The sequence below is a fragment of the Pinus tabuliformis genome, chromosome X (assembly GCF_031772625.1).
Source record: "Pinus tabuliformis cultivar Carrire ecotype Pingquan chromosome X, CPIR1, whole genome shotgun sequence".
Lineage (NCBI taxonomy): Eukaryota > Viridiplantae > Streptophyta > Pinopsida > Pinales > Pinaceae > Pinus > Pinus tabuliformis.
Genome location: NC_142308.1, coordinates 1473071855 through 1473085244, shown reverse-complemented (window position 1 = coordinate 1473085244; position 13390 = coordinate 1473071855).

Genomic DNA, 13390 nt, shown 5'->3' with positions numbered 1-13390 from the left:
TCCGGATCTCTGGGATGAGGGATCCATATATAGATATCTGTAAGGGAGATGAGTCAGCTTGTGATTTGATTAGTGTCTTCCCTCTGATAGTTCTTGCTTCCACTTGGAGATTGATGATCTCTTACTCATTCTTGGTTGAATTCAGAATGGCAAGTGTCACAGGAGAAGTTTATGGAAGATTCCATGCTTCTCCACCCGCGGGTTGACACTGCCATTTGTATATTCTCGCCCATCGCACCCCATAGAAGGGCTATTTGAAATGCAACACACCCACTGAGTGTACTTAGGTGAGATGCAACGCACTTTGCCTATGGAGCAGGTGAAATGATCCTGTTTTGACCAGTTCTGAGTAGTTTTTCATGGAGAACTTCTGGGAGAAGCTGTAATCAATTGACCTTGTTCCTTTAGGGGTTGGAACAACACTTTTAGGGACTTAGGAGCCCTTGGTTTATGGACATTTTATGCTTGGGGTTGCAGTGCCCAAAAATGTCTATAACAGGTGTATAGAAAGAGATGGGTTGATTTTCAAAGTTCTTTTAGGGCCGAATTCTATGGTTTTGACACAGGTAGGGTTTGAATCCACTAAGAATAGATCAATCTGATGGTTTTTATGGTTTCCTTTACTACTTCCTCTAAGGACAATGTGTTGGGAGTTGGACTTTGGAGTATGTGTTCAATCAAATCATCTTCATCTGGTTGTCCTCCTCCCATGGTGGTTTCTAAGGTATAGAGTTGGGCTGAGTAGACTTCATCTTCTTCCTCCTCTTCCAGCCATAAAGGTAAGTCATGTTCTAGATATGGCTAAGCAAGAGGGTACAGGACTAACGACTTGGACATATGCCCATTTTTTATAGTCATATTTCTAGCCCTGCAGCTAATGTAGGCATTGGCAGTGGCTAACCAAGGCCTCTCAAGGATGAGAGTGTAACCAGTAAGCTTAGCCTTAGGCTGGAGAACTAGGAATTCTGCAGGGTACTCCCAAGAGTCAATGGAGACCATCACATCCTCCACAATCCCCTTAGGGGTCATTGTGGAACGGTCTGCAAGTTGCAAGACTGTTGTGGTCTTTCTTAATGAACCTTGGAGATTGAGCTTGAGCATGGTGTCCTTAGTCATTACATTAATGGCATCCCCAAGATCAATCAAAGTGTGTGGGACAATGGTGTCATTGATGTGCACATGTACTACAGGGCTTCCAGGGTCCAAATACTTCGGGAAAATTACCTGCCCCAGCATTAAGTCGGACAGCTATCCAATGACATTAATGGTAAGGGTGTCTCTTTTTCGCCTCCTTGGATGTTTGAAGCACTTCACCTTAATCAACTTGTTGTAATTAGGTATATCCTTTATGGCTTGGAGAAGTGGAATTTTGACACATAGGTTTTTCAACTCACCCAGAAATTCATCCTCTTCTAGGGTAGGCTGGACTGGATGAGTTAATCTCTCAAGAAAGGGTGGTGGATTTACTTTAGGCATGCTTTCCTCTCTTTCCTTCTCACTCTCCCTAGGTGGAGGTAGAGGTTGGTTGTTTGGGAGTACTCTCCCATATATTAGGTTGATTTCCTGAATCTCCACAGCATAAGCATGATAGAATGTCTCTCTAATATATACTTGTTGTGCCTATCTGTTGTTCGGGTTTGGATTTGGTTGGGAAACATCTGGTGTTGTTTAGGTGGAGTAGGATGTAAAATATGTGGTTGAGTAGGTGGTGATGGCAATAAAGTTGGAGCATTTTTGTTTGGGGGCCTCCACCCCTAGGGCGGTGCATTCCATTGAGGTTGTGGCGAAGCATATGGCTGAAATGACTGGCTACTCAGCTGGGAATGGTACTGAGGTTCAAATGATCAAGGAGGAGGTGTAGACAAGGAAAAATGAGAAGGGGGGGCCCAAGAGGGAAAGTATGTGCTCTAGTTAGGGTTGTAATAGGCATGGGATGACCCTTGCATGCCCTGTTGGTATGTCCAAGGTCCATGAGGTCTCCTTTGATTTACGTAGAAAAGTTGTTCAGTCACCCCTTCAGTTCCCTGATACACAGCTTTTAGTCCAGGTAGAGAAGGGCACTTGTGTGTGGAGTACTTTTCTTAATAGACCGAGCAGACTTCAATCAGATTCAATGGACATTCATTCCTATGGTTCCTCCTTGTGCATCTAGGGAAGAAAATGGCTAAGGCTCTCTCTACTTCCTCCTGCTTCCTCTTATGTGCATAGTGTGCATATGTAGGGAAAGGGTTTGCAGCATCTCACTCTTGAAATCTTCCAACATATTTCCAGTTTCACCTTTGATGGATGTATTGGAAGAGGATGGACTTACCATTAGTTGATTACCCCTACCCTTTTTCCTAGATGCCCTACAATGATTCCTAAAGATAGTCGTGATATATTCATAGGATAGCTACTAGATGTCCCCTCTTGCTAATAGGTTTATGGTATCCAGAAGATCTTCCCTTACCCCTCTAAGCAAGACTAGATTCAGTGACTCAGGATGAAGTGTGCACCTAGACCTTTTATAGGTAAGCTAGAATCTTTCTTCATAATCCTCTAGGGATTCATCATGCCCTAAGGTCATCCTAAAAATTTCCTTTTTAGTGTTTTTGGACCTGCAATAGTCTCGATACTTGTTGTTGAATGCTTGGTGCATCTGAGCCCAGGTTGTGATGCTATCCCCAGGTAAACCCATGAACTAGCGCAAAGTTGCATCCTTGACAATGGATGGGAATAGTCTCAACTTCTGCTCATCATTGGTGCAATCATAAGTTCTACATATGGTAACAAACTCAAATAGGAAATTGTTTGGATCTTCTGAGGTCAGGCCATGTAAATGAGGAAGATCAGAGGGGTTTATATTATTCATCTTGGTATCCCCATCAGTTTCTCTGATGGGAAAGGAACCCTCAATTCTTTCTCTATCTCCTCTATCATTTCTCTTTTCAACCATTGGGTCAGTTGGAATGGGTTCTCCTTCTTCTTCTCCCACTATAGGCTCTTCAAATATCTTTGGTTTCTCACCTAAGGGTTCCTCCAATTCACAACCACCAAAGAAGAGGGAAGGTTTGTTGTTTGAAGCAGTGGGGGTATTTAGCAAAAATTTCCCGAAGTTATCCCTATTCCTACGAGGCATGAAAGAAGCATTTTTGTTTTGTTTTGTGTTTTTTCAAGCTTTGAGAATAATTGCAGAATTGAAATTACAAACTGAATGGAAATTAATTGACTAAATCAAATCTCATTGGTAGAATGGAAAAGAAAGCAAAGAATGCAGAGTGGAAAATAAAGAAAACTAAATTACTTTTGCAGAAATGAAGCTAGTAGCAGAATGTCAGAGATAAGAAATGGAAGAAAAAGCAAAAATCGCATATTACTCAAACACCTCCTGGAAACGGCACCAAAAAGTGATGGTCACCAGTGTTGCAGCAAGAATGCTGCAACTTCTAGGGCTACCAACTTTACTTTATCAACCCGAGGTTCGTACAAACTTGGAGGTGACAGTGATGTATACACAAGTAAATGTGATGGGTCTGTCTTTGTCACTGTTAAGCTGGCAATAAACCACTAAGGTTTTTCATACTAGACTTCTATTGATTCATAAGAAGCTTGATTACCAATGAGGAAAAGAGAAATCTACACTAAGAGAAAGGCTGTCTACTGCAGTAAGGAAAAAGGCTGAAATCAAATGCTTAAACACACCATTTTTCTAACTAACTTCTAAGAGGCTTTGCTTCAAAAGAATGCTAAGTTAACATGTATCTAATCCTACTGTCTTAGGCATGCAAATTGAAACCTCAAACATTCTATTGCTATTCATGTAAATGTGTTGGAAATAATACTAAGAGGGGGGGGGGGGTGTTGAATCATTATTATCAAATCAATAACTTTTCCATTTTATACTCAAATTTATATATGCTACTTCAATGAAGGTAACATGCGTGTACGCACAATTGTTTTTAAAGAAACCATCATATATCCAACAAACTTATGATTCAGTTAATTCATCATATGTTGATCTTTAATCAGTGCATCAGTACTTCATTAACCATATAAATAGTAACCATGTGCAGTAATAACAAAATAAACCATCACACATAAGCAACACACATGAACACCAAGATTTAAGGTGGAAACCTAATGTGGGACAAAAACCACCTGATGTTGTCTTCTTTTAATATAAGAAAAACATGTTTACAATATTGTACTGGTGCAGACTCATACCAGTACGTAGGCACCCACCTGTAGAAGGCTACAACCTTCTCTCATTCTCTAGCTTCTACTGGAAGGGAGCTACAAGCCCCTAGCTCTTGTACTAGCCAATTCTTTTACTAGTACATAGGCACTGACCTACAGAAGGCTCCAACCTTCACTCGTTTTCTAGCTACTACTGGAAGAAAGCTCCAACCCCCTGGCTCTTGTACTAGCCAATATGTTTACCAGCATGTAGGCACCAACCTACAAAAGGCTACGACCTTCTTTCTTCCTCCAGGGACCATGTTTCATAAATTTTCAGACTGGATACTCCTGGAACACAACACCATAATCTGAAGGCCTCATTTCATCAAATTTTCATACTAGACTCATTAGCAACCTTGAAGCTCAAAATCAATCACCACTGCAATACAACCAATCATTGAAAACCCATCATCACTGTAGCAAATCACAATCAATGAATCCGAACATTCAGAACACTATCACCAGAACACAGTCACCTCAACACAAAGTAGAACCCAGAACTCTGCATCAACAACCATAACCCTCTGCAACTTCAAATATCATATTTCATAATGTATATGCTACTTTGATGTGCCGAACCAGTGTGTATACGCACTTTTACCAAAGCGAACCAGCGTACAGATCTTCAAATGCTAACTTAAAACATCATAGCTATTCTAGACTTCAATCAGACCCAGATCAAAACATTTACAATGTAAATCATGCGTTATCTTTAAGATCTAGACTATCCATGATCAAACCATATAATAATAATTCATTTTAGGTCTCATGATCCTGATCCATCATTAAATCTCATCCCCCATCAACCGATAAGATTCATCCTCAGTTCAGATCAAGCAAAGCACCATAAATCCATAACATGCATATTTTCTTTTGATCTCACTCTTCATAAGATATTCATTACTTGCACACTTGGCCTAATTTTCTTCTCCTCCTTATATAGTTTTAGGCCTTTCTCGATACCTTGGACCAAAACCACTTAGGACCAATACCTTAGACCAAATACCTCAGACCAATACCTCAGACCAAATACCTTGGGCCAAATGAATCAAACTAATACCTTGAACCAATACCTTGGACCAAAACCTTGATTTTCCATCCCATACACACTTTTCCTTCTATGAAAGTGCGTGTATACGTATAAGCTGCTTTTGTTCTTTTAACCTGCGTGTATATGCTTCTCAGACAAAGTGAACCACCGTATACCTCTCTTTCTTCAATCTCTGGAGTTTGATCTATAATCCTTTGTTGTTAACCTCTTGCACTATGAACTGTCATCTGTGTGAATTTCCATCAAGGACAACACTTGTATCATAACGTCAACAATCTCCCCCTTTGGACTTGATGGCAACAACAACACCAAGATACTCTCCCCCTTTGACATCAAGGGAAAAGGGCGGACCAAGATATTCTCCACCCTTTGATATACATTATGTTGTCCATGCTCCCCTTGAGTACATGCTAAATTCTCTGATTAAGCTCCCCCTTTGTACATGATGAAATGCACTAAACCATCCATGGTCCCCTGAGCACATGTAGAGTCTGCAAAAATATTTTTCAAAATAATAACATGACTCTATAACTCAGCTAAGTGAATATGACCTTCCTATCACCAATGACTTATACATACATCAATCTCCCAACCAAGTGGGGATACACCAATTTTGACTCATCCACCCAACCAAGTGGGGATATACCAAATTACATGACTTAAATAGAAATTATTACATCATCCTTCCCATGCATAGTGGGGTTACAAATTAGATCTTTTCATGACCTTTACATCAAATGATATACATGACATTTATAACAAGGACTAACAATCTAAACAAGACCATGATATTCATCAGCAACTATCATACACCATATATGATCTCCACCATCAACATCTTTCAGCAGCATCAAGATCAACAACCTGTATATGTCCATCATCAAAAGAGTCACCTGAATCAAACAACTATGTGGATCAAGAAATATAAGCATCTTCATGTACCAAGATCTTCCATTATAATACCAACAATGCATTATTAGAAGCATATTCTCCCCCTGAACTTGTGCCAATTGTTTACTATCAGATCTGATCATTGCATTTGTTAGTAAGAATCATCAAGGCATCTTCATGAACCAGTTATTCATCAACTTATTAACAACTTATGAAAGTCAAAAACACTTCCACATATCATTAGAAAATTGTAACCATCATCAATCAGAACAGAAAAAATAATTGATAATTAACTGAACCATATCAGACCCCTTTTCTTGAGTCTGTCCCATTGCTTTTTCTTCAAAACACCATATACGCGATTGTGCAGCTTCTAACTTGCGTATGTACATGAATTCTCTTCATAATAACTATGTATGAGAATTGGAATACTGAAGTTTTACACTTTCAACTTCCCCTGCATCTGTTATGTCTATAAACTAAGCTATGCCACATCTTTCCGACAACAATTCCTTCTTCTTCAATACCTTGGATTGTGATGATGTTTGCTCCTTTTGGTATGGTGGCCGAAATTTGCTTCTGCATTCCTTTGCTTTATGTCAAAACTTGTTACATGCATAGCATATTACATGTTTCATATTCCTTCTATCACAATCAATAGCTTTGTGACCAAACATATTGCAAGCAAAACAATACCCCTTAAAGTACCTGGAAACTGATGATCTTTCTGCGTGACGGTATTGAACCATTCTACTTCTACATCTGGCTGCAACATGTCCAAAATTATGACATTTAAAACATTCAACATTATTTGTTAGAGAAAAGAAACAATTATCCCTTCCATAGTTAGGTGGAAATGTTTTTCTTTGAAGTCTTTCTTTCCTTGGTTGTTGATGGGGTTGACCTTTTATCTCCTTGTTGAGCATTTCAGATTTTGCATTGGAGTTCCTTACCTCATCTTGTGAGCTATATTCACCTTCATGAAAACCAAGACCAGTCTTTATAATAGGCGAACACTGAACTTTGATGATTTCATCTAACATTTCCGATCCTTTAGCAAATCTAAGATTCAGAGTCTTTGTCTTTTCAAGTTCTTTTCTTAGACTTACTACTTCACATTCTAACACTTCATTGTGTTTGTCTTTTTCAGTGAGTTGATGTGTCACTGTGTTTATGATTGTATCCTTTTTTTCCACATTGATTTTGAGTTGACTGGTTTCTTTAAGGAAATCTTCCTTTTCTAAGGCATCATTTTCATACATCATGAGTAGTTTAATTTCTTGATCATCTTCATCACTATTGGAGAAGCCATCACTATCATCATGAGTATAATAACTTATATTACCTTCTGTAGACATCTTTCCTTTGACATGAGGGAATTTAGCAACGTAATGACCAACTCTACCACAACCAAAGCATTTGAATGGTAGCTTACCTCTGAATCCTATGGAACCCCATTGAAGCTTCTTGACAAAATTTACCTCATCTTCTTCTTCTGAAATGTGTCCTAATTCATTGTGCTCTTCCTTTTCTTTTCCCTTTGCTGATTCTTTAAAAGTGGCTTCTCTCATATCTGATGAATCTCCTTTTCTCATTTCAAAGGAAGTTAGTATTCCATGGAGTTGAGTTACAGTAATAGTTTGAAGATCCTATTTTTCTTCTATGGTAGAAAATTTTGACTCAAATTTAGAAGACAAAGATATAAAAATTTTCTCAACTAAAGTAGCTTCCTTTATTTCTTCGCCCAGATTTCTCATATTATTTACAATCCCATCTAGTAACTCACTAGAAATAACAAGAAATTCTTTCATCACTATGCATCTTGAGAGTTTCATACTAGGTTCTGAGAGTTTGTAGTTTATCACGTTTTACCTGGGAGTCACGTTCGTAGCTCTGAATGATTATATCCCATATTTCCTTGGCTTTGTTGCGCTGCATTACTTTGGTGAATTTTGATTCTTATAGACATCCCAATAAGGCATTGATAGCTTTGGCATTGATTTCATATGTTTTCCTTTCTTCTGGATCCGTGGGGACTGTCGTTGGATATTGATATTCTTTCTCCATTACTGTTGTCTTCTTTTAATATAAGAAAAACATGTTTACAATCTTGTACTGGTGTAGACTCACACCAGTACACAGGCACCCACCTACAGAAGACCACAACCTTCTCTCATTCTCCAACTTCTACTGGAAGGAAGCTACAACCCCCTAGCTCTTGTACTATCAGATATGTTTACTAATACATAGGCACCGGCCTACAAAAAGCTCCAAGCTTCACTCGTTTTCTAGCTGCAGGGAGATCCAACCCCGTGGCTCTTGTACTGACCAATATGTTTACAAGAGCATAGGTGCTGGCCTACAGAAGGCTACGACCTTCTTTCTTCCTCCAGGGACTACGTTTCATAAATTTTTAGACTGGATACTCCTAGAACACAACACCATAATCTGAAGACCTCGTTTCATCAAATTTTCATACTGGACCCATTAGCAACATTGAAGCTCAAAATCAATCACCACTGCAATACAACCAATCAGTGAAAACCCATCATCACTGAAGCAAATCACAATCAATCAATCTGAACATTCAGAACATTGTCACCAGAACATAGAGTAGAACCCAGAACTCTGCATTAAAAACCATAACCCTCTGCAACTTCAAATATCATATCTCATAATGTATACGTTACTTTGATGTGCTGAACCAACATGTATACGCACTTTTAACAAAGCGAACCAGCGTACAGATCTGAAAACGCTAACTTAAAACATCACAACTATTCTAAACTTTAGTCATACCGAGATCAGAACATTTACATTGTAAATCATGCGTTAGCATTAAGATCTAGACTATCCATGATCAAAACATATAATAATAATTCATTTTATGTCTCATGATCCTGATCCATCATTAAATATCATCCCCCATCAACCACTAAGGTTCATCCTTAGTTCAGATCAAGAAAAGCACCATAAACCCATAACATGCATATTTTCTTTTGATCTCACTCTTCATAAGATATTCATTACTTGCACACTTGGCCTAATGATCTTCTCCTCCTTATATAGTTTTAGGCCTTTCTCAATACCTTGGACCAAAACCACTTAGGACCAATACCTTGGACCAAATACCTCGAGACCAATACCTCGGACCAAATACCTTGGGCCAAATACCTTAGACCAAAACCTTGATTTTCCATCCCATACGTGCTTTTCCTTCTGTGAACATATATGCTCCTTTTGTTCTGTTAAACCGTGTGTATATGCTTCTCGGACAAAGTGAACCAGCATATATCTCTCTTTCTTCAATCTCTGGAGTCTGATCTATAATCCTTTGTTGTTAACCTCTTGCACTATGAACTGTCATCTGTGTGATTTTCCATCAAGGACAACACTTGTATCATAATGCCAACAAAATGGACAAAATAACTCTCTTTTTCTTTTTGTCTTTTTTTGTGTGAAAGTGGGAAAGCTAAAAAAATTTGGTGATGTGGCAGGTGGCTTAGGGATGATGGAAAATGGTCAGAAGGCTTGGGAGGCAAGTAGGGGTCCTTTTCTAGCTTCCTAGGGGCTTTATCCACAATTCAGCCTCAAAACGGACCACCAGGTCAACCTACGGGATATCCTAATGTATTCTACAGGATGTCTTGAATTCCTACAAGATCCCTTGTATTCATACAGGTTAGAGCCGAGATAAAAAGGAGGGATGTTGAAGGTGATGTAAGGCTTAGGGAAGGTGGATGGTGGATGGAATGAGGCAAGGGAGTGCCTAGGACTCCTTCAAAGCTCAAAACCAGAGTTGTGAGATGGCTGGATTTGATCAACAAGCTTGGAGAAGTATTCTTGTGAAATGATGAAATTGGTGAGGGTTTTAGTGAAAGAAAGTGATGACCATGGATGGATGGGGTTAGGATGGGGTTGCTGATCATGAAATCTTTATGTACTGCTGAAACTCTTGCACTGCATCAACCATTGACATTTATCCATAAATCATGTAAACAAGAAGGATTTCAATTAACTAAGGAAAACAAAATTTCATGAGCTAACTGCCTTTTTCATGCATGGGAAAAACTTGCAGAATAATATGAGACATTGATGAGATCTAATGTAATACTGAAGATAAAATAAATGATAACTAAATCCTATTCCTGTAAACTAATCAAATGTTGGCCTAATTAACAGAAAACCCTAAATTCCATGAGAAATCATAATTCTATATTTTTGGGGCTGCATAGGAGTTCTTTCCTCAAACCATGATCCCTGAAGGGAGGAGTGAGGCCAAATCCACCTATTGAAAGCTTTTTGACCTTTATCTCTTCTAAGCTATTGTTGAAGTAAGGCACAAATGGAAGCAAACTAATCAAATCCACAACTAATTGCAATGAAATAATGCTAAATACAATTCAACCATTAATCTAGGAAATCAACTAAGCATACAAATACAAGAAGAGGAGCCTTTGATTCTAGGGTTGGGCCATAACCCAATAGATTCAGCCCTCTACGTCAACTCAGTGCTAGATCAAAGAAATGTTCATTCTCATTATAAAAACAGAAAATTACATCACAATGTCTTCCATAAGTCTTGAACTCGGAAATGACTAGTGTTTTTATAACAAAAATTTGAATCCTAATGAGGCTCTAGGCCTCCTAATATATACAATTGAAGTCTCCATTGACTTCCTTAAATCTAGGGAGGCTCGGCTCCCAAACACAAGATAAATTGGCTCGTTAACTGTCACTAGCTCGATTGCCTTTTGATCTCCATGACTTGGTTGCTTGTAACTCCGAGCTAGTGTGATTGATGGAGGAATATTCGAATGAGTGAGGAGTAAGTGAGGATGATATCTCCTAAAATATCTCCTCCTTATCCCATTCGAGTTTCAGCCCTTAATTAGCCAAAATTCCATGATTTTCTCTCAAAAACATGCAATCAATGCACATTAGTCCACTAGGCATAATATCTCACTTTGACTCATCTCATTAAGAAAAATACAATCAAAATATGTAACAAATTATTATAAGAGCTGATTTGAATAAGCTAGGAGGTGTATTAAGGTCCATATAGTTACCCAATGATGAGGCTCATCAATTAGGTTACATGTCGTTGATGAGAATGATAGGTTAACTTGTTGTTTGTATATGCTAGTAACTTGACGATTGGGGTTATAACATTATATCTTGATGTTATATGTATCATGTTAAATTGGATTGGACTATGTAGATGGTTATGGTTATGATATTTAGGTACAAGCCGAAATATTTTTGATGAATTTGCACACGTGGTTGTTATGCATGAACGATAAATGCTTATGAGCTTATGATGTGAACATGTTAGTTAGTTAGTGTTATGGATACCATGATCTTATTTATGTTTGAATTGACATTTTGTAAAGTTATATCTTGCTAACTAGATTGATTGTGCAAACAAGATAGCCTCTCCTGAGGTACACCAATGTATGAGTTTGCTTAGGTAGTATACTTTGCATTGGATTATTTGATTATATCATCTAGTTGATTTATCTAACATGGTATGTTTGCGAGTTGTTTGAATGTTTGATTAATTGCATGATATAAGTATGTGTTCCAATGATCTTGTTTAATATGATTGTACTAATACATATGCACTGGGACAGCTGATATGTACTTGAGTGTAAGTAGGTGACAGTTGTAGCATTATGTCTAAGGACTATGAGTTGACTATGGATTATGACATGATTATTAGTCTTGGTAAAGGTTGATTTCAAATTGATATATATGATTGTCTTGATATTTGGAATGTGTGGTTGACATGTGTGAAGAGTTGCAGAAAACATGCTTAGTATTAGTGTGACAAGGTAATAGTTGATGTGTTTACATAACTAATAATTGGGTGATGTGACAACACATAGTAAGCCTCGATTGCAACAAGGTAAAAAGGTAAAAGAAAGGAATTGGGAAAGAATTCCTTCAGCTATGTTTGGAAACCCTAATTCAAAAAGAATGAGTCCTTCACATACAGGAATTCTTCTTAACCTTAAGATTTGTTGGCATTATGTGGAGAAGTGTTATATTCATGAGCATGTGCTTGACAAGTATATTAGCTAGTATCTAGTTACAAGTGGATCTATCAAGGGAATTGGAGTCCCTTGAGACATGGCACAAATGTGTTCAGCTACAAGGCAATATGTTTGGCATAACAAGATAAGGTAAGTAATATATTTCTATGTTTATTTATACACTGAAAATTATGTGTTTATGATAGTATGATGCAGGGAGTTACATGGCAAGAGAGACTTCCATGAAATATTGGAGGAGGCTCAAGTTTAGCTTTCCTTTGGAAGCTCTAGGAACCATGGGGATTGAGTCATGGTGTTTGTTTCCAGTCTTGTTATTTTGGTATTTTATGAATTGTTGAGCTTGATTGTGGTTTTTTCTGGTGCAAGGCCTTGCCACTTTGTTGTGGTTTCATATTGTTATTTAATTTCATGGTTTTCTTCTTAGTTGTTTCTTGTCTTGCCTTTAATGTTTTGAGTCTTAGGAATTGTTTGGGAAAGAGGAAAGTTGATGGAGCTCGGGAGAACTATGTGGTACCCAAAAGGTAATGTAAGATTCAGATGAAGATTTGTGCATAAGTAAGCACGACGAAAGGTAAGACTATGACAGTTGGTATGATTGGTTGGGTCCATTGTGGTAAATGGACGGTGGTAGTACATACATGAGGAGGGTAACTAGAAAAGGTAAAGTAAATGGCCCTGAGGTGTCGAATGGTTTGACCAAGTTGGGAGCAGTGGTTCTCAATTTTGTGCATGTTGTGCACAAATAAGGAAGTTCTCTTAACCTAGACCTTATGTTATCTGGCAATTATGCTATGATCATGATTAAGCTGATGGTTATATATGTATACATGTATGTATTTATGTAGTTGTCTAACAGGATGATGATATTTTATGCTAATGTTTATGAATATGTATGTATGTGGCTATGTATTTATGTCACTATTCGATAGGGTCATAAGGAATCGTTCTTGTGGAGGAATGATTGCTTACGCAAGAAAATGACATGAAGAGGTTCCTGGTCTTACAAGGAATCAATTAGGAAGAGTAGTCATGAAAAATATATGATGTCAGTATCATGTGGTTATGAGTTGATATTATGTGATTATATTGTGTCTATATTATGGACATGTTATACCAAGGGATACATCAACGAAATCAAATAAGTGTGGTATGTGGCATGCTAGTAAAAGCATGG